Below are 22,876 nucleotides of genomic sequence, written 5' to 3' on the forward strand. Positions count from 1 at the left end.
CTCTTAATATGACAAATCGAATTGCTTTTTCTTAATACTTCTCTTTCAAGACCTCTCTGCAGCCTTTCACACTATCAATCACCCTCTACTCCATTATATTTTGCTTCCACATATTTGTTTTCATTTTCCCTCCCTTGCTTGTCCTCTTACCCCCAAGGCTTGGCGGAACCTCAATAAAAGATTCATTTGGTGTTCTAATCAATTCTTGGATTAAATTATTTCTATGTAGATGATTCTCAGACCTGCTTATCTCTCCTGACTTCCAGTCTGGTAACTGCCTTAGTGACCATCTGGACCTAGATGTTCTGACAAAGTAAGTGTCATTCTAAACTCACTACATCCAAAACTGAACTTCTTTTCCCCTTCAAAACCCCTTCCTCTTCAAATGTTCCTATTATTTGTCTGGAGGAACCACCATCTTCCTGGCCACCCAAGCTCCCAACCTGGGTGTCGTCCTTGACTCCTCACTCTCTCTCACTCTCCATGTGCAAGCCATTGCCAAGGCGATTCTACATTCCAAAGGTCTGTCTATATATGCCCCGCCATTCTTTTCTGACACTGCTACTACCCTGGTATAGGTCTTCATTGTCTCACACCTGGATTATTGCAATAACCTGCAGGCTGGACTCCTTTGCCTCAAGTCTCTCCCCACTCTGGTCCATACTTCACTCATCTAAGTGATCATCCTAAAGCACAAGTCTGACCTTGTTATCTCTCCCCTCCCCCCCAACTCCCCCATTACTTCCAGAATCAAATACAAAAACCTATTTGGCTTTTTAAGCCCTTCATCCCCTGGTCCCTTCCTACCTTTCCAATTTTTTTATACTTTACTCCCCTCTATGAGCTCCATGAGACACACACACAGATTAGATATAGCTATAGATACAGAATCTTATTTTAACAGTTGTTTTCTTTTTCTCTCCTCTCTTAGAATGCAAACTCCTTGAGGACAGGGACAGCATTTTTGCCTTTCTTTGTGTCCCCCAGAGCTTGGCAGAATGCCTGCAACATAGTAAGCCCTTAATCAGATATCTGACTGAACTTGAAAAAGCACTAAACTGGTAGGCAGTGAACCTAAAATGTGTCATTCCCTAGCTGTGTGATTTTGAACATGTCTTTTTACTTCTGTGGGCCTCAGTTTGCCCAGGCCCATCTGTAAAATTACAGGGTTGGATTGGATAATACTTGAGGTTCTTCCAGTTCTATTGCAGAGTATAAATTCCAAATGGCCAGCAGCAATTTAGCTACAACCAGACTCTGGGTTATAGACTGATAACCATTCTCAAGTAGTAGGTTACTTCCACAATGGCCATAGTCATGACCTAATTACTGATGAGCCCTGCTAAGTTAGCTAGCCCAGAGAAGGAACAGCAAACCAAAATGAAACTAAAATCCTTATATACGAGGAAACCAAGCTTACAATTCTTCTATACTGTACATCCTTTATTATGAATCACACATGCAGAAATTATTCCATTCATATCCCAGTATCATCACATCCCCAAAAGCCTTCTGTCTGCCAGCAGGCCATAAGGACACTAGCACAATACTTCCCACTTAACTTTACCTGCACATTAGCCTTAAAATCCCTACAAGACCTTTTGCCAAGCAGTTTCCCTGCTTGCCTATGAGAGCCTAACCTCCACCTTTATCTCTTAACAGTAAAACCACACCTTCCTCATTATCCTTCTAAAGAATTATGTAGCATCAAGTAACAGAAATCCTCCCTCCCATAAGATCAAAGACTGCCCTATTCTCAACCTTATGGCACCAAAGGGGCCAGCTAGGTGATACAGCAGATGGAGTGCTAGGCCTGAAGTCAGGGAGACTCATCTTCCCAAGTTCAAATCTGGCCTCAGACACTTACTAGCTGTGTCACTTAACCCTGTTTGCTTCAGTTTCCTCATCTCTAAAATGAGCTAGAGAAGCAAATAGCAAACCACTTCAGTATTTTTGCCAAGAAAACCTCAAATGAGGGCACAAAGAGTCAGGCAGAAAAACATGGCACAAGAGGCTGAAAATTCCCTAGATAACATGAGGTTAAGGCAGAGCTGGAGTTAAGGTTGGGGGAGGAAGTGAATGAAATAGCACTCAAAAAATGAAATTTATGTCAACGAACCCAAGAAAATTATTAGCCAGGCCCATAGTTTAGAACCTTGGCCACTATTAACAATAACATTCTGTGATTATGGATTTGATCCTGCAACCTGGTGATGTCCCAACAGTTCTTTGTTTCAAGGTTTTTGTTCCCTTTCCTATCCAGAGCACTACAGGTTTTTCTCAAGGCAAAAGATCTTTAAGCTCTCTTTGAGGCACTGACAGGAGTAGGGATCATAAAACCACAATCCAAATTTGCAAATGATCCAACGAAAAAGAACCTGGAAAAATCCAGAATATGTCAGTAGCTCTGGGATTCGTTCTAATTGTAGCCTACACTGATCATGCACGAGTAGCGGGGCAGGTAAGTGGCACCTTACCTGCAGGCCTGAAGTCAGGAGGATCTGAATTCAAAGTGTCAAAATAAGATACTCATTAGCTGTGTGACCCCGGGCAAGTCACTTAAACTCTGTTTGCCTCAGTTTCCTCATCTCTAAAATGGAGATAATAGCACCCACCCTCCCAGGGCTGTTGTGAGATTCAAATAAGAATATTTGTAGTGAACACTACATAAATATTAGTTGTTACTGTTATTATGAGTTGTCTATTATCCCCTCCCCCTGCCATAATACATAGAATTACAATAGCTTAATTCCTAGGTTTATTTATATTAATTCAAATAGCCCTGCTGAATCTCATCCCCACACCTTCCTATTCCTCCTTCCTACAATTTCCCAAGGAATGAAAACATGAAATTGTTAGGTTGTGATTATCACAGTTCCCAAAGCCAATTCTGGGGGTGGGGTGGGGAAGACAGCCCTTCCCAAGAAGCCTTTCCCTACCCCTCTTAATCTAGTGCCTTCCTTTCATGGATTATTTCCTATTTATACTGTATATGGCTTGATTGTATATATTTGATCACATGTTGTCTCCCCCCCACTAGATGATGAGCTCCTTCAGGGCAGGAACTGTCTTCTGCCTCCTTTTTTTGCATCCCCAGCCCTTAGCACAACACCTAGCACATCAGCAGGCACTTAGTAAACGTTTATTGACTGACTGACTTCCCAAAGGACATCTGGAACAGGGAAAGAAAACATTCCCGCTGGCCTAGTGTTGCGCTAAAAAAGCCTAACCGAATGGAAAAGTACAGGCTCAGACACTAAAAATAGCTGCTGCACTTTTACAGCAGAAAAAGCCCTTGGTTCTTGCCGGGTTTTTTCTCCTTTTTTTCTTTTAACAAAACAGGAAGGCTGAGTGCCATACAAACCTTCCTATGGCCAGGCTCTCAAGGGGCACCGTTTCTAGCATTCCTAGAGACAAGGAGTTCACAAAACCTTGTTCTTCTCCAGGGTAACTCGTGACATGTCTATGCAGAGGAGGCCACAAAAAGTGAGGACAAAAGGCCACAGGCTATGACAGTTGATGGAAGGTGGCTTCCCTCCCTGAAGCCCCTGCTACCAAGGAGAGAAACAAATCCTGGGTCTCCTGCTGACTAATGGAGAAGAGGTGGGCGGAAGAGATGAAGAAGCAAGCTTAAGAACCACACGTACGAGGGAAGAAAGGAGCCAGATCAACCCACCCTTTGCATCCAGTCACACTGGTTTTCATTTCTCCAAGTAGTACCTGTTCATGTAATACATAGTACCGAGGAGAAGTAGATCCCCTTCGTCATGGCCACTGCTAAGCAACAAAACAGGTATTGGGGAACAGGAAGAAAAGGAAGAACAGCAGAAATAGAGACAGCACAAGGGGAAGGCGATTAAGAAAACAAGGACAAAGAGGAAGAAGGGGGGAAAAAGGAGGTAAGCTGAAGAAAGGTCAGAGGCAGCTGACTGATAAAGCTCACTTCCAAAGGGGCAGGCTGATTCGCTGCCAGGTGCAGTTGGTACAGCAAGAATGGTAACTTCCACATGACTGCCAGCAGGCACACGCATGCATAAAGAGAATAACACCTCCAGCAGCCTCCTCTAGTCAGAGAAAAGGAGCAAAGATTGATCGATTCACCACCTGGATCCTTCACCTTCCCAACAAACCCAACTAGACAGCTGAGCTAGTTATCCCCTTCAATTTATTCCCCCTCATAAAACATAAGCCAAGGGCAAAAGAAGACAGCTAAAGGGGCTACAGAGCAATGAGGTCAGGACTCTTCCCCCTTCCCTCCCTCCTCGTCTCAAGACGGGAAGCCCTGGAATGAACCTCAACTAAGAGGAGTGAAGTTGGCTATTCTTTCCACTAAACCAAGGAGAGCTTGCACATAACCTAGCCTTCACCTAAAGCAAGACAGATGGAGGGAGAACCCAGTTTTCTCTGGGAAAATGTTTTTTTTTTTTTGGCTTTACCCAGAACACAGAGCAAGGTAAATGCTTCACAGCCGTAATCAACAAGGCTACCCAGGGTCTATCTAGGCAGCATTAGAAGGAGCAAGACACTTGAAGCCTTTAAAAGATCTCCTGGTGCTAAGCAGAACAAAGTCTACTCCCTAGGTATAGGGCCAGATGAGCATGAAGATTTGGTAAACACTTGGGGAGAGTTTTCCCTGATATCCTCTTTCCTATTCTCCTCCTCCTTCAGGTCCAAAGCCCAAAACTGCCTGGGATACATCTGTGCTGGGATACATCTGAGACAAGTTCTTTCACCATTACCCTTGGACCTATCCTACTGACAGACCTGCATCTTTTATTTTATTTTCTTCACCTGACTTAAAAGATCATAGCTCAGCCTCTGAAATAGAAGCTTATTTCAATGTTCCACCAATAAGTCTTCCCCTAAGTATCCTTAGGCTTCAGGACAAAAGAGATAATAAGGTACTTGAGTTGCCCATTTTTCTATCAAAATCGGCCATTTATAGGCTGTGCTACTACTTAAATAAAGGTTGGATGTTCTCAGCAATCTGTAATGCCAGCTTACGGCAGCTTAGAGCAGATGCTCTGGGGGAAGAGTGTGGGCAGGGGGCTGGGCGGGAGGAACAGGGACTCACCAGCCCTCGCCTACCACTCATTCCCACTCCATTCAGAAAGAGCAGGAAGAGGGGATGCCAGGACCTGCGGGAAGGGGGGGTGGGGAGAGAAGGCGTGAATCACAGATCAGACAAGATGTTTTCTTATAACTTGTCTCAAGGCACAGATACAAAAGGAAGACAATATACATTGGAAAAAAACAAAGAAGAAGGTACTGAGAGCTCAATTTGGCTCCTAGACATAGAAGTATAGCTCTGTTCCAAAGCCATAGTTCAATGGACCCTCTAGGGACCAGATATCTCAGAACTGCTAACTACAGAAGCCCCTACTGAAACCCTTCCGAAGCCACACTAGAATCTGGCTGATTATCACACAGACTCTCCCTGAATCCTTGAGAGGAGGGAAGGGGAAGGGCATCACAAATTCCAAGCTATAAGAAAGAATCGGATTTTTTTCCCCTCAGATTACATGTGAAGTCCAAAACAGAATTCTAATACGGTAACCTGCCCTACAGTTTAGGGTTCTCTCTACTAGTCCTCTCTGCGCCTCCCAAAGAGCATCTGTATACCAAGTAGTTCAACCACACAATTTAAACTTGAGACAAAAGAAATTTATTGTGTTGCAATTCACACATGAAAGAAAGCGATTTTAAACAAAGACTCCAACAGCTGAAGATCAGAAAGAAAGACTGGAAAGCAAACAAAGCCCATTCACCATATTTCCAATACCATCAATCTAATGAGTCTGTGGCTACTGCCAAAAAGAACAGCCAATACCGAGGGACAGCTGTAAGAACAGCTGGAAGACGATACACTATTTTGCAAACTGAAGGTTAAAGAGTGAGTTCTTCCCTGAGACACACATTCATCATTATTATTTATGGGCTGCACTAGTGCACATACACATGTACAAACAGTCACTCACCTCTTTACAAACAAGAATCTGCCATCTAAATTGAATAGGCAAATGTAAAGCCGGAAAACAATCTGAAGAAAGAGCAGAGAAAACCACTGACAACAGAAAACAACATATAGACTTTGGGAAAGAAATGAATCATAGAGAACAATTTGAAGGAGGAAAAAGGCGTGGAGGGCCAAGCACACAAGCCCTTTTTTGTCAGAAATGTGAACTATGGAGAAAGGTCAAGAGGTAGACAGCAAGCTAGAAGAACCCTGACCTGAGAAACAAAAACTATGGGTTCTGACTTCATGACAGTCACTAATTCACTGTGAGACAAAAAGCAAATGATGAGGTTTTGAGGTCTGACCACTTACAGAATCAGAACAGTACCTGTTCCATAAAGCTAAGAGACTGAATGAAATGAGCTATACACATACCAAATGCTTGCTGTGATCACACCAGGATAGATTCAAGGGAAAAAAAGGAGAACAGTTAAGAAAGAAAGCTCTAAAAAGCTGTGTGATTTGGGGTATGTCCTTTCATGTCTCTGAACTTCAGTTTCCTTATCTGTATAATGAAGGGACTGGACTAGATGACTCTTAGTCTATGATGTCTAAGCTAGAAAAAAGAGAAGGAACAAGATGAGCCCTAGGACTATGGCTGGATAAAGAGCTAAAAAGCAAAGAAAGGCCAGAGGAGCCAAAAATAAATAAACTACGAATATAATATAGGCTTTCCTAAAGAGGCATGACCTACCCTAATAAGTCTCTTCACTAGTCCAACTGAAAACAGAGTCCCCACTGTACCAACAGGCAGCAAACAACACAGGATAGAATGGAACAACTTACTTTTGATGCCTGATATAGAGACCAGGAAGTTAACAACAGGTGCTGAGTTTCTAAGGAGGTAAGGACATCGAATACTGTTTTAGCTGTCTTGAGTTTGGTGAGGTTAACAGGATATAAAAAAAAAATGACTATTATGAGCATTTGGGGTTGGAACTTGAGTGAAAGGTCAGAACTACAGATTTAGAAATCATCACTAAAATGGTGAATTGAAACTCTAAAAATGGATGAGCTTTTCAAAAGAAAAAATATAAAGAGAAGAGCAGAAGGTCAAGACCTGAGCCTAAAATAAGACAGAAGAAGGAAGAGAAGCCAACAAAGAAATAAAGAGCTGTCAGAGAAGTAGGAGAACCAAGATACTGGAGTGTCATAAACAGTTAGTAAACAAGAATTTAAGCGCTTCCTTACTATTTAGTACTAAGGATACAACGAAAGGCACAAATGTGGTCCTGACCCTCAAGGAGCACATTCTAAAAAATGTAAATAACTATGTACAAGCAAGATAAATAGATACAGAGATAGAACATGAATACACAGATAGCTAGATGACAGAGAGATAGATAGATGCATAAGGGAAGAACATCTAAAAGGAAAAGAGGAGGGGAAGAAGAGAGAGAGGGAATGAACCAGGAAATGCCTCCTGTAGAAGGTGGGACTTTAAATGAGTCTTGAAAAAAGTCAGGAAAGATAGGAAGGAGGTAGAGGTGAGGAGCATTCCAAGCACCGGGAGTGGCAGGGAGAGGGAGCAACTTTTGGGGGACTTTTGTGTGGAAGACGGGTTGGGGTGGAGAGAGGGCTGAGGTAAAGAAACCAATTAGAAGGCGATTATAATAGTCCAAAAGAAATGTAATCAGGGCCTATACCAAGGTGTCCTCTACTAGGCTGGTTGCCATTTGAGTATAGATAAGGGGCAATATGGAAAAGGAGGGAATGATAGTAAAAAATGTCAAATGTTGAAGAAGTCAGAACAGAATTATGAGGAAGACCACTCCATCTGGCCAGCACCATACTACCTAAGGCAAGAATATAAAATGTGTCTCTGTTCCCTTCCCCTGGCCACATACACCAATCTAATGTCATGACAGCTAGTAAATGGATTTTTTTTTTATATTTTTCTGCACTCCTCAATTTTATGTGCCAGAAGTAAATGCCTCACTTGCCTTGTCTTTGCTATGGCTCTGGATCTGCCAATAAGCTAAGAGTATAGTTTCAATAAAGTGGTGGAGACACAAAGTAAAACAGAATGTGATTGAGCCACAGGCCTCCACAATTGGGCACTATAATCTCTCCAAACTTACCTCATATTACTCCCCATACGCACTCTATATTCCCATCAAACTGGACTATTCTCTGTCTCCTAAATGTTTCCCATCTATGCTTTCCTGCCCCCACACCATTGCTTAATACATTATTTCCCAGGCTTCGAATTTCCTCCACCTCCCATCTTAGTTGCTAGATTACTACCTAAACTTTTTAAAAAACCGACTCAAATGCCAGGTTTTCAATAAAGCTTTCCCTGGACCACCCAACCACCAGTCAATTTTAACCACTGAACCTCATATGTGGCATTTTTACACCTCTTGAATGCACTTGCGTATTACTATGTATTACAGTTATTTATGTCTGTGTTATACCCCCACTACACTATCAGCTCCATGAAGTGATTGTGTATTAATGAAATTTCATATCTCCTGTAAGGCCCAATACAGTGCCTGCACAAATTTAACTGAATTATGTATCAACAGAAATAGAGTACCTAGATCAAGAGAGGTAATTGTCTCACTATACTCCGAACTGATCAGGCCACATCTGGAGCACATTGTTCAAATTCTGAGAAATATAACTGACATTTCATATGAAGAACAATTAAGAAACTGGGGATGTTTAGCCAAGACAGGCTTTAGGGGGCGCAAAAACCATCTTCAAATACTTGAAAGGATATCAAGTAGAAGAAGTATTAGATTAGGTCTGTGTAGTTTTAGAGGACAGAACTAAGCAGATCAATAGTGTACATCAAAAGGAGGCAGATGATGGATCAATAAACAGAAAAACTTCCTAATAATTAGCATTGTTCAAAAAAGTGGAATGAGTAGCATTCAGAGACAGTGAAACTTAGCAGACACAGACTCAATGGATACAGTAATATTCAAGCAGAAACTAACCATTTAAGGGATTCTATAGAGGGAACTTAGAAGTAGCATGGTGCAATGGATAGGTATTTCGGCTTGGATCCAGGAAGAGCAGGTTCAAATCCCACTTCAATCACTCCCTAGTGACTCTGGTCAAATCACTAAATTTCTCTGTGCCTCAAAACAAAAACTTAAGTACTAAGTCAAAGGTGACTTAAAATCTATCCCACACAAGAAGTTCTCCACATGGACAAAATCTCTTTTTTTTCACATTTGAATAGAATTCTTCTTGTCCTAGCTGGAGGTTTGAATGACATAATTGCTAAGATCTCTTCTATGATCCTCACAACACCTCTGTGAAGTATGCCAAGAGGAAGGGTCTTGCCAAAGGTAATTCTACATGTTAATGGCAAACAGAGAATTGGAATCCAGGTCCCCTGACTTATAACCAAGTTCTTTTTCTAGTAGGTAAAAAGGGAGGCTCTCTAGATTGGAAACTCCTAGGGGCAGCTAGATGGCCTGATGAATACATCACCGGCCTTGAAGTCAGGGGGACCTGAGTTCAAATTCAGCCTCAGACCAAACACCTGACACTTATTAGCTGTGTGACCTTGCTTAAAAAAAAATTAAAATAGATTGGAAACTCCTGGAAGGGAAAGGGTGACAGGGGCTTCATCTTCTTTTTCACACCCCTGCCTCCTGCTATACATGTACCTAACACACAATAGCATAATGAAGCCACAGCTAGAAGTAACTGCATGTTTTATATTAAAAAAAATATCTCTCTGGGATAAAAGAAATGAGAGAGGAGTTACCCCCCAGCACCACCCCATGAAGGTGCTTTCCATCCTGGGCAACTGTTCTGCTGAGCCACGTGACTGTCTACAAGCCGAGTCTCTGCTCTTGCTACAAGTTAGGCTTGAGAATGTCTTCAGACCTCATTTGTATTGGTGACAACAGGAATGAAGCTTCCATTAAGGCTCTTCTTAATGGGAGGCATCTGACTTTTGCTTGCTGGCTCTGCAACAGCGCCGCTGCAGCCACTACAGATCCCACTTCACAACTCAAAAGAATCTGAAGACTCAAGTATATTTCATCAATTCCACTGCCGTATCTTCTTCCTTTAGTAGTTTAACTCTAAAGACGGACTCTGGAAGATTCGTGAGGATACAGGAAACCTAGTGCATCTACAACCTGAAATCTAAAGCATCCTCAGAGAAGGGCAGTAAACACTCGGGAGCTGGGAAACAAGCGTGGGGTAAGAAGCAGGAAGTTAGTGCTTCTAGCTTCTTTTCTGAACTAAGCCTTCAAATTCCCTTTATGTCAAGGGCAAATTCCTCTATCTGCCTCTCCAGTTTCTCAGGGTCTAAACTAAGGCTCAACCTTCCACCTCCACATTACCGCACAGCCTGACAATCCTCAGCAGCAGAAACAATGAGATTTTTCTAGTATCTTTCCCTACAAAAGCTCCAAGTACTTACTTCTATGTGATCTCACCCATCTGATAAAATATGCCTTGGGACTACAGAAGAGCTAAGACAAGGTTTATCCACCTGCACTCTGAAAACAACATAAATAAGGTCTAGAAATGATCTGTGCTTCATCAACTGCCCAGCACTCAGCACATCTGTGGCTGAGCTGGGACCATCAAGCAAAGCTTAGGACTCTCAAACTTGTGCTGGTGAACAAAACAAATAAATCAGTATTTATTCTGCCACAAAAGCTCTGACCTTTTAGGTGATAGAGTTCCACAATCTCCCTGGGCTCCAGAGACAAGTTCCAATAAGAGGTTATTAGCATCATCACTGGTCCCCATATGACAAAAATAAACATAGCTCTCCTTGCCTTCAAGGTTCCTGCTTCCAAACAGCTAGTGGCCATGGCTAAGAGCACTGAAGAGAAAACCTAATAAGGACTAGCCAACACCTTAATGGTTATTATTCTGGGCAATCTGAAACACTAATCATCACTCAGTAATGACAAGGTGGGCAACAATTACAGCTATAAAATAAACTAATTCAGAAACCCCAAGAAAACAGCATTTACTCACTGAAAGTACTTAGCATGCAGGCCAGGTCACATAGTGAAGAACTTGTTACTACTATGTTGGTACCAAATGCGCCTTCCAGGTACATCAGCAACTAAACCAATATTCTAATTTTATTTTTAACACGTACAAGAGCCCAGGGCTATTTATAATCTTGGATGCTTTAAAACTTGAAAGGGAGATGAATTTTAAAGTGTACACATTTACATACGTGGGTGGAAACACAAAAACCAGACGCCTTGCATGCAGCTTGGAGAATCATAACTCAAGGTTTTCATGATCCTACCTAATGCCCTGAGAAAAATCAGGCAAGTTCTCCAGGGGAGGTAGGAGGCTGGGTGGGTAGCCAAGAAACAAACTTGGTACTGGCAAGGCAATTAAGGAGAAGATATTTTTAAATGCACTGTTTTTTACGTTAAATACATATACATTTATTAATGGTTTGGGATCATAAGCCACACTTAATTCCAGGCCCCAGCAGGTCTGTCATACAACAGACATTTAATAAATGTTTATCAAATGGAATTGCTATAGAGAACCACAATTTCCAATGTAATCATTTTTTTCCATGTTCCATATACTATATATGGAAATGATCTTTTTCAGTGCTTATTAAATTCATGGTAAAAAATGTTTAAATTGAATTGTTAAAGAAATGCTCTGAAAATACAGGGTCTAGCATGGCTCTCAATCCTTTTGTGGGACCATCTCTTCCATTTCCCTAAAAAGACGATGTTCTGAAAATAATGATGTCAGCAAGGACTTTTTTTGACCCAACCAAAAGTTCACTTGTTGGTTTAGAAGGCAATAGCACAGATTTGCCCCCCTTTTCTCTGGGCTTAATGCAGTGAAAGGGAATGGTGGTATAAAATCAGAATAATGCCCTAGAAGAGGATTAGGCCATCTGATCTTAGGCAAGGCCCTCCTCTAAAAATTCAAAAGTCCCTGCCCTCAACAAACTTATACTCTAGTGAGAGAGACAATATGCAAACAAATATACATAATATGTACAAATATACTATATATACAAATATGCTACATACAGGATAAATAGGAAATAATTAAAAGAGGGAAAGCACTGGAATTAAGAAGGATTAGGGAAGGCTTCAAGTAGAAGGTGGAATTTTAGTTGGGATTTAAAGGAAGCCAGGGAGCCAGTCAGAGCATAGGATGGAGACCACTGCAGTCATGGGGGACAGCCAGAGAGAAGGCCCAGAGCTGCAAGATGGAGCATCTTGTTTGTGGAACAGCCAGAAGGCTGATGTCATTGGATTAAAGAATATGTGTCAGAGAGCAAAATGATAGAGCTGAACCAAAAATCACTGAACCTAAAACTAGAACAGGAATTCAAAAGCAAGTTCTTTAACTTAAATCTAATGTTCATGATCTCTAAGGTCCCTTTTAACTCTAAATTCCATGATCTGAACCCAAACTAACTTTTTCAAAAAAATTTTATTTACTAACAGAAACTGTTCACTTACTCAACTGGTTCAATTCCCACCTCAATCATTGGACTGGGCTCCATAGGGCTGGCCAGCATACCAAAGACTAAACTGTCCATTAATGCCATGTGTCAGGAAGACAGACGAGAGCTATCTGGGTTTGGGTCTTGAGTTCTGCATCCTCACTTCAGTCCTATCCATCTGCACTGCCTGAAGCCCACAGGAAGCCCAGACTTGCAGCTGGCACTCAGCTGACTAGGGTGGGAATGGGGGAGTGAGAACCCGAAAATGCCAATTCCCTGAGACTGATTTTTTACCATCCTTCTTATTCCCTCCATGCCCCTCCTCCAGCTCACCAGATATACAACCATCAGACACACAAACACACAGAAACCTCTTCTTGCCCTTCATAGCTAGGACTGCAGACAGACCACCCTGCCCCAAAACACAAAGCTGACCATGGAAAGGTCCCTAAAAAGCAGTCAAATTCCCTGTTACAAAGGGCCCTACTAAGCTACAGACTGGGATCTGAACAACAGGACATTTCGCTTGTGAGTCTTTTCCATACGAGCATTCAGCACCTCTGTGCTGGGAAAAGCTTTTCACAAGAAGGCTCTTGGCCAGCCAGTCTTGCCCTTGGTAATACCTCTCTCTCACACCAGGCCTTTCTCCCCTTATGCTAAAATTTGCAATTTTAACAAGATGCTTTTTACAGAGAGCTCTCTAATCCAAAAGACTGACTCTAATGGTAGAACTCTCTGGCACCTTAGTGGGTAGGAAAATTATTTTCGAGGTCAGGAACGTCTGTCAATGCCCTTCACAAAATATAACATACTCACCTGTCTATCCTGCTTATTGAGACACTAAAAATTTAGCTTCAGCAGGACAACCATTAGGCCAACTGACCTTCAGTTAATATCATACCAAACAGTATTCTTGCTTCAGTTTCCCCCTTGCCTCCCCCTGACTCCATGTCAACAACTTACCCACTCAACCTCAGCGAGTCCTGTCACACACAACAGAATCAGAGGAACATAAAAAATACTGATTCCAACAGTCATGAAAATGGGACCAGGAATACCTCTCCTCTCCCTAACCTCACCCACCAGTAGCATCTATCCTAAACCCAGCTAGTCCCCAGTGACCTCAGAATTTATACTGGAAAACCAAAATGTGATCATCCCAAATCCCAGATGGCAGGGTGAATATCCCATTCCAATAACAGCTCACTAAATCAGCAGTGAAGAGAATAACCAGGAAAAGAAACAGCTGAAATATTTTAGCAGCGGTAAATTATTTTTCTCTCCTCACAGGCCAAGCTCCCATCCAAATGTTTTCTGACATATATATGTGAATACTGATAACTAAATTCTGGTTCAAAAAGCAATATTAAAATTCCAATTAACTGATATTTAAATAACTGTTTAATGTCAACAAATTCACAGTTTAACTTTAAACATACTTCAGTTTATTAGTAGCTTAATTAAATTTCTTAAGAACTCTGGACATTGGCATAGAATGTGTTGTCCATAGGGAGTCACTCCCAGCTCCCTCTCCTTGGTAATCTGAGGCCAGAAAATTGTGAGTACCACTAACAAAGGCTAAAGGGAGCCCTGTACTCCCCCACATAGGCTCCTAATGAGGTAGTTTCTCACCATGGCTTGGCTGGGATCATTAAAGGAGTTCAAATTGCCTAAATAGGGAGCAAACAAACTCTGCATATGGAAAGTAGCCAAATTGGGCTACAATTATTTTTGAAAGTGCATTTAAAAAAAAGAAGAAGAAAAGAAAAACTTTTCATTTGCCTGCAGGCACACAAACACACACACATGCAAGTGCGCATGCATGAGCACATGGCACGCGCGCTGAGAGAGAGAGAGAGAGAGAGAGAGAGAGAGAGAGAGAGAGAGAGAGAGAGAGACTTTGCCCATCTGTTATCAGTTCCTCTACAGAGTGGTATATCACGAAACGGGCACACTTACTAAGAGGACACAACAGGAGTTAGTACAGCAGGTAGGGTTACAAGTTGACTTGTCAGCAGGCACATCAACAAAATCTCTGGTCTGGCCCTGCCCCTGAGTCTCCATCCTACAACTGACTGGATTTCACGGCACAACCAATGAAATCCCCCTCAATCTGAAACCCAGGAAACTGACTCTGAGTTCTAACTGTCTAGAATGTGATGGTGACACCTCTGGTGAGCCCAGGGAATTCACAGGGAACACAGGGACACTCCAAGGAAGGCCTCCTGCATTTGACCTCTCTCATTACATAACTACATGTCAAATACCAGATACTTGCCTAAGTAAACACATCCAGGAAACAATCTGTTATGCTGCCAATTTATAAGCAAGATACATTTAGCTCAGAAGCAAATGGCATACACGTAGTGTTTATTTCAGTTGGCAGGAATGACGTCCCTAATCCTAGCCAGCCTCAAAAAAGAGATCTGTCATTTCAGGAGTGGAAAGGGGGAAGGAAGCAACTTGCCTCACACTCAATTTTTAGCACCTCTTCCTTGAAGTGGCTGCCCCATTCCACCCCAATTTCTTTAGACACTCTACTAGCCCCTGCAAGCTTCCAAGTTCCCCTTGCTCCTTGTCTGGGCTGCTTACCTTCCCCCACTTCCTACTCACCTAAAACTGAAGTAGCTTGCCATTCCCCTCCACAGGAGGCATTTCCATTCATTTATTCCATTCTATTTCACTTCTTGGTGATTTTACTCTGTGTGACTGTCCTTAAAACTGCTACTGCAGCCTCTGGTTCATTATGCCATACAGGAAAGCACTTTGTAAAATCAATATCACAAACCTTCCTCCCTAAAAAGCAATCATTCTGATAAACAAGTAGGCAAAATACAATTGTTTCAAATAAACCAGATGTCCGGGTTGTGGCTCACAGAAAGGTGATGGGCAACAAGGAAAATACAGAGGCAATCTGAGCCCGTACATACTAATCACTGGCTAGCTGTGTCTCCATATCCACACCAAAGCCATTGAAAATGAGAAGCATGGCTGGACCAACCCAGAGACAGATTTGTGCGAAGAACTTGGTAGCTTCCCAATCTAGATAACCTGCTGAGCAAGCAGGAGGGAAAAAAAAGAATTCACAAAAAGATCAGGACCCTTCTGGCAGCATGCTGGGGAGAACAAGCAACCCAACATCTAAATCAGTCATCAAGATTCGCTAGGAAAGTTAGCCAAGATTCAGCTCACTGCACCTGTCTAGAACACCTGAGACCATTCTCATTTCTAGGGCCACTTCAATTCAGAGGATGTCTTCTGCTTGCCTGAGCACCTAACACCTGACTAAAGAGACCAGTGTGCTTTACTTTGGTGTGGCTTCTGGAGGTGGTTTCAGGTTCTTAATAACGCAAACAAATGTGGCAAGCAAGTGACAAGCACCTAAAGAAGTAACTAGGGACATCCCAACCTCAAACCACAACTGGCTACCTGGGACCCAAAGTATGTGGGGATGGGGGGAGGGGGCAGGCCTAGTAGACGGCAATAAGAGCCTAAGCCTAGCCCAACACCATTCAGCACTGTTAGCTCCCTATTTCTATCTCTCTCTTTCCTTCCTCTTCTATGACAAAGAGGAGTGTTTTCATACCATTACATCAAGGGGTAGAATTTAAGGAGTTGGAGAGGAAGGATTTACCTTTGCTAGAGCAGGGATCATGCCCACAACCACTGCAAAGGAACAGAGAATGATAATGGAATGTCATTTGTGAGAAAAAGCAAGTAGACCAGTATGGCAGAACTACAAAGAAAGAAATTAATACTAACACCATACTCTGTGATTAAGGCTCAAATCTATAAGAAAATTTTTATTTAATATGGCATCAATCAATATCTACGTCATTTCTAGCTTGGAGAGCAAGATGTCTAAACTGGCATAGTCTCTAAAACCTTCCTGACAGGACTGCTTCCCCAAGAAATTTCAAGTAACATTTATAGGAATCTTGAATCAGGAAAAGATGCAGTCTGGATTAACTAATACTGAGCAACTATATCTCTATTCCTTCTTCTTCACCATTCTCCTCCAGGAATTCTCCCAAAGATCTATATTCAAATCTAGAATCCAAACTGAATAAAAGTCAACTGAGTACCTCTCTTTGAATAGAAGAGGGTTCTTCCGAAGAACTGGACCTTGGCCTAATTCCTTTAGGAGAGGGGGAGGACATTGCCCCTAGAAGGGTCGTGATAAATTTCTGGTTATCATCTTTAATCTATTCCATACAGGAATATGTAAAAAGACTGGAAAGGTAGAAAGGGAACAGTGCATACACTATCAGTTGAAGTTAATGTGTCAGCTATTTTTTAAAAATTGTTTTTCTTTGATAAAAGGAATGACTCATTTTTGTCCCCTCTAAGCAGATAGTTCTCAGATCTATTTATTCATCCCTAACCTCTCCCTTGATCTCCAATCTTTTTTTTTTTAAAGCAACTGGGGTTAAGTGACTTGCCCAGGGTCACACTGCTAGTGTCAAGTGTTTGGTCTGAGGCCGGATTTGAACTCAGGTCCTCCTGACTTCAGGGCCAGTGCTCTATCCACTGCACCACCTAGCTTTCCCCTCCTGACCTCCAATCCTGAATAACCAACTGCCTATCAGACATCTCAAACTAAAGTCTCATACACAGATGTCTCAAACTCAACATGTACAAAACAGAACTCATCTTTCCCCCCCAAAACTCTTCCCTTTTAAAACCTCCCTATTACTCTCCAGGGCAATGGTATCAAACTCAAATAGGAAAGGGGCCACTACACTATACATAAGGATCCCTGAGGGCTGCATACTAAGAAAACCACACATTAACATTGTCTATGTTCTACCGTATTTTTATTTATTTTGTTAAATATTTCCCAATTACATTTCAGTCTGGTTCTGGATATACTCATGAGTGTTGCTGGCTATGTCTGACACCTTTGGTCTAGGACACCAGGGAGGAGAGAACACCAGGAAGGGATGTGACAAGTGAGGAGGAACAATGCAGCAAAGGTGGGGAAGAAAGACAAGGCCACTTCCCACATGGAAGAACAAGGTGATGGCAAAAGCCTCATTCTTTTCCCCTTCAAACTGCTAGTTTATGAAGGCAGTAGGGCCTGCTAATCTGCAAAAAGACCCCAGCTGCACAAGCATTATCCCAGCTAGGCACAGACTGACGGGCACCTTATCTTGCTTCCCAAGGACACACATGGAGACCAGCTTGGGGTGCAACAACAAATTATGTCAGCTCAGGGGGAACTTCATCCTTGACACATTCAGGGCCTCCTGCATGCTCTAGGTTCAGTGTTTCTGGAAAATGTGGCAACTCAAAAAGACAAGTTCAAGCAACCGCTTAACAGCCTTTGTGAGTGGAGAGAAGGGGTCAGACAAAGGTTTAGAAAAGGCAAGATCTGGCAACTAACTGGGTATGTACGGCTCAGGAGAATGAGAAGCTGAAGAAAATACGGAGGTTACAAACGTGGGAGACTGGAAAAACAGTGATTCCTTCAACAGAAAAAGAGAAAATAGGGGCAGCTAGGTGGCATAGTGGATAGAGCACCCGGCTCTGGAGAAGACGGTCTTCTACCTAACTTGCTTGGTCCATGGCTCCCTAAATACCAACTATCTCAGGATACTGAGTCTTTAAGAATATTCTAGTTAAATGTACTTTGATCACAAGATTAGGAAAAAGTCCCATCCAAATGCTACACAAAGGAAACCTGAGTTTGAGCTCTTTGTGAGTTCGCTAAAGATGTCTACTCTCTGGCAGCTCAAAGCCAGACCTATAATTATGGTAATCAAGTAACAGGCAAGGAAAACATGACTTCCCCACCCCATATACATTAACCATGAAAGGTTGCTGAGCTTAAGTGTCAAGCATCTATCTTCATTTCTACTCCCTCTCTTTTCCCATCCAAAGTGGGAGAGATTATGTTGAACAGCAGTAATTTGACCCCTGGAAGGTCAAACACACTGCCACTCTGGAGGGAAAGAATGGAAAACAAGATTAAAGCTATGTTTCCTAAGCCTAACTGTACTGTGGACCACTATACTTCAAAGCATTTGTGATCCAGTGATATGACTGGTGTTTTCTCCAACAAGGCAGATCATAATTCAGCCATTTTTCCGTAACTCAGTAAAATACCTCAATCACTGCCCTCCACAGCCTGGGACTTAGGCTTGAAACAGCTCAAGGAATTAGGGGGGAGAGGGGATGGACAGAGAGCCAAGAGAATAAAGTGGCAGGGAAGGAGAATAAAGAAGGGACAATGGCAGAACACAGGGAGAAATCAGGTGGGTTTTTCTAACTTTACAGATTTAAACAAGTAAAAATTATGCAGATGTATTTTATCACATGAAGGCACAATGAATACTAGCTGACTGTCTTTGAAGACTTTTCTTTTCCCCAAAACAAATGACAAAGCAGGAACTGGGGTCTAGAAGTGAGGTTATCAATGCCTATCTAAGCCTCCCCCAGCCACTATTGTTGTCTGCCCCAGCAGACACCTTTAACTGGACTTTATTTTCCTCTAAACAGCCAAGACTCTTCCTTTCATTAAACCTTTAGAAGTATTTTTTCTCTAATACCTCAGGTGAAGATACAAGGGGGAAAGAGAAACTTAGTCAAACTCCATCTCTTAAACCTGGAACCAGAAAAAAAGGCAGAGTGTGAGGGGGTGTAGATTCTTCCTCCATATTTTCTGACTTGGCCTAATTTCAAAAGGACCACTGTCCCTAGTTTATCGGTACCCTTAAAAAAAAATTAAGTTATGCCTAATAGGAACAGGATTTTTTTTTTGAGGAGAAAAAATATCATTCATCTACTTGATTAAAAATCAAATTTGGCTTTCATTAGACAGGTACAAGGAGAAAACACAGAGATTCACAAAGATAACTCAGTCAGTAACAGGGTTCAGATGAGCTCAGACTCATCTGTCAGCTCTCCAACACACCACTGACGAAAAGAAAATCAAAAAGCTCATAACATGGAGCTCGAGCTCCCGCCAGACAGAATTATCTTCCCAAAGTGTCTCTGTTGGATTTGGGTTACTAGGGAGACTTTCAAAAGAGCAGGAAAGGAAACCCTAAGGATACTGTAACATATATAATTTTTAAAATTCCCTGGTTGGGGAGAAGGGTAGAGAAAGGGGTTCCTTATTTCTTACTCTTTTTTTTTTTGCCAAGCTTTCCTATTGATTTCACATTATCATGAAAAATTTCCATTTCTTGCTGAAATGGGGAAGGCAAGGAGATGGAATGGTAGGAGGTGAGGAATTTTAAAAAGATGTGAAAGGGTTATGAGGTGTAAAAAGTGGAGCTGGAGGCAAGACTCTCTGTGTTGAATACCAGATGCTCAAAGTTTCCCTTAAGTCTGGGGGTCTCAAAAGAAACACCAGAGGCTTTCTCTGACAAATGCTGAGAACTCCAGAGAAATTTTTTATAGCTTTTCTTCTCAGTTCCTACATCATGCTACCCTCAAGGTGCTGAGGCCCTCTCCTACACTCCTCTACATCTCAGTCCTCAAGAAAATAAGGTCTTTTACGGCAGGTCATCCAGGCACAAGCCCAGGTTCATGCTAAAAATATTCTATACATACCCTAAACCTCCCTTCTATAAACCCAGATATACTACCTCCTTTCTCTCTCCTTGACTAACTAGAAATTCTTTCCAACTCCCTTCTTCCATTCAGCTTCTTTTAAACTATTCTCTCCTTCCAAATCCCAATAAATTCACATAATTTCTAGTTTTCTCTCTCTCTCTCTGTCTTACACCCACACCCCTCTGTCTGCACATCAATTTGCTACCATCATGTCTGACTTGGCCCACTATTTCCAGGATGATTACATAACCAGAAGGAATATATTTACAAATTATCCCAAATAAATGAAGGTTGGCTAGCCTGGGTCCCTCCTCAAAATAGAAGCCCAAGATAGAACTCACCAACGGGAGAAGGGGACTAGCATGACGAAGGGATGTTTCAGGGTGAGAAGGCCCCAGGTGCTGGAGGAGGTTCGAGGGGAGAGCTATAGCTGAGGCCTCGTGCTAAAGTTTGGAAAGCCAGAAACACAGACACTAAGGGTACGGATAAGGAAAGTGAAGGCTGGAATACGACTTATATCCTTTGCCTACCTTTCTATCCAGAATGTTCTCCAGATGATATTTCCTAAGGACACAAGAAATGTTTGTAATATCACATATTAACATTTTAACATCAACATCAACATTTACTTTTTGGCAAGAAAGAATATAACAGTCCACTGCTAAGGAGAACAATCTCTGCCTCAAACTTTCTGCTCACCATAACTGGATCCAACTTTTCTGACCAGCCAGTGGCCTGACTGAACAAAACCAAGGTAGCCCTCTAATTTGAGTTTAGTCCCAGATAGCCAACTGCTTAATTGGATATTTCAAAAAGGATGTCCTGGAAATATCTCAAACTCAACATGTCTAAAACAGAATTTATTACTTTTATCTCCTCTTCTAAACTTCCCTATTTCCGACAAAGTCAACCACCATACTTCCAGTATCTTTGGTTTGTAATCCTAGCTTTATTCTCAACTTTTCACTCTACCTTACCCCATATATTCAATTAATTATCAAATCTTACCATTTCTACCTTCAAAACATCTCTTGCATCTAAACCCTTCCTTCCATTCACACAACTGCCAATTTAAATGAGGCCCACCTCTTGCCTAGATCACTTCAACAACCCTCCAAGTTCTCTCTGCCCCAAGTCCATCCTACACACTGCTGCCAAAGTCATTTTATTTAAGTGAAGATCTGACCGTGCATGTCATTCCCCAACTCCATTCCAGTACGTCCTTATTGCCTCTAGATAAAAACATAAATTCTTTTATTTAGTTTTTTATTTTTTAAAATAAGCTTTTGTTGATATTTTCTGTTTTTTTCCATCACCATAGCATCCTCTGCATCCCTTCCCCAATCGTTCTTGGAAAGTCAGAACTGATCAATAAATATAAGTAGTCTGAAAACATATACAATGTGTAACACCTGTGGACCTCCCACCCCCACAAAGGCATAGGCTGGGGGTGTCTTCTAATACCGCTTCGTTCAAGTCCCACCTGATCTTTATAATTTTGTTATAATTAGTTTTTAATTTTGGGTGTGTCTTTTTTTTCCATTTACACTGAAGTAGTATAGTTATTGTATATATTGTCTTGGATCTGTTTACTTCACTCTGCAGAGGTTCACATAGATCTTTCCATGCTTCTCTGTATTTGTCACACATCATCTTTTACAGCAAAGTAATATTCAATTATATTTATATACCACAATTTGTTTAGCCATTCCACAGTTGATGGGCACATACTTTGTTTTCAATTCGTACCTATAAATATTTTGGAATATAGAGGGACATTTTTCTTACTGAGGGCTTCCTTGGGGTATAAGCTCAATAATGGGAGTCTCTCAATCAAAAGGTATAGATATTTTAGTCATTGTATTTGAAAATTCCAAACTGCTTTCCAAAATGGTCATACCATTCCATAGATCCACCAATAATGTATTAGTGTGCCTGTCTCTTTCTATACAACCCCTCCAACATCACTTGTTGCCACTTTTTTGTGAATTTTACCAATTTACAGGTATGAAGTGAAACCTCACGGTTGTTCTCATTTGCATTTCTCTTTTTGTTAGTGATTCGGAGCACTTTTTCATGTGGTTCCTCTTTTGAGAACTGTTCATATACTTTGACCATGTATCTAAATGGCTATTAGTCACATATTTGTGTGTGTGTATGTGTAAACTGTTTATGTATCTTAGATACCAAAACTTTATTAACGAAATCTGATATAAAGATTATTTTTTCTCATTCAACCACTTCCCTTCTTATGCTAGACACATTAATGTTGTCTGTGTAGAAGCTTTTCAATTTCAAGTTTCCTCTCCTATTATAATCACATATTAAGTTCAGTTACTTTAACTTTTTTTCTAAGGTAGCCCTATTCCCACTGACTCTCTTCCCCTCACCCTGACCTTCTCTTCTCATTTGACACTGCCCTCCCCTTTAGCTAGTTCTGTTCTAAAGTCCTGTCCAGGTTCTTAAAAACTAGGGTTTTTACATTTTTTTTTCTGTACCTCTTTCCAAAAAGAATTTCTTTTGGGGTTCCGATTCTGGGAGCCAAGATGGTGGAGTAAGAAGTAAGTCGTTCTCACCCTCCCTTACGGACCTCTGAAAGCCCAGAAAATCTCAATCCAGGAAAAACTTTGGAACACCTGAGCCAGTGGAAAGATGGGACGCAGCAGTCTTGTAGCCCAAGCAGCTTAGGAGATTAACAGGAAAGGCCCCACTCATTCTGGGGAAGGGGTAGCAGTATAGGACAGGAGGCACCCCAGCAAGCCAGCAGCAAGCCCCACCTCAACATACCAGGGGGAGATACTGAGCCCCAGGGTGATGGAGAAGGCAAGTTCCAACACCACGACCCCCCAAGAGTCTCAGTACAGGTAGGGGAA

General features: G+C 41.8%; 1 protein-coding gene across 5 annotated transcripts in view; it reads right to left on the minus strand.

The window, feature by feature from the left end:
- Positions 1–22,876, minus strand: part of SIL1 (SIL1 nucleotide exchange factor) — a 264,597-nt gene that overhangs the window by 186,634 nt on the left and 55,087 nt on the right. Inside the window, exon 4 of one of the 5 annotated variants that reach the window (XM_021005078.2) lies at positions 20,534–20,567. The exons of the other annotated variants lie outside the window; for them this stretch is intronic. The gene's annotated coding sequence lies outside the window, so the exon portion shown is untranslated. The remainder of the gene's footprint in view (positions 1–20,533; positions 20,568–22,876) is intronic. 5 annotated transcript variants of the gene reach the window in all.

Source organism: Phascolarctos cinereus, unplaced genomic scaffold (assembly GCF_003287225.1).
Source record: "Phascolarctos cinereus isolate Bilbo 61053 unplaced genomic scaffold, phaCin_HiC Scaffold_2;HRSCAF=192, whole genome shotgun sequence".
Lineage (NCBI taxonomy): Eukaryota > Metazoa > Chordata > Mammalia > Diprotodontia > Phascolarctidae > Phascolarctos > Phascolarctos cinereus.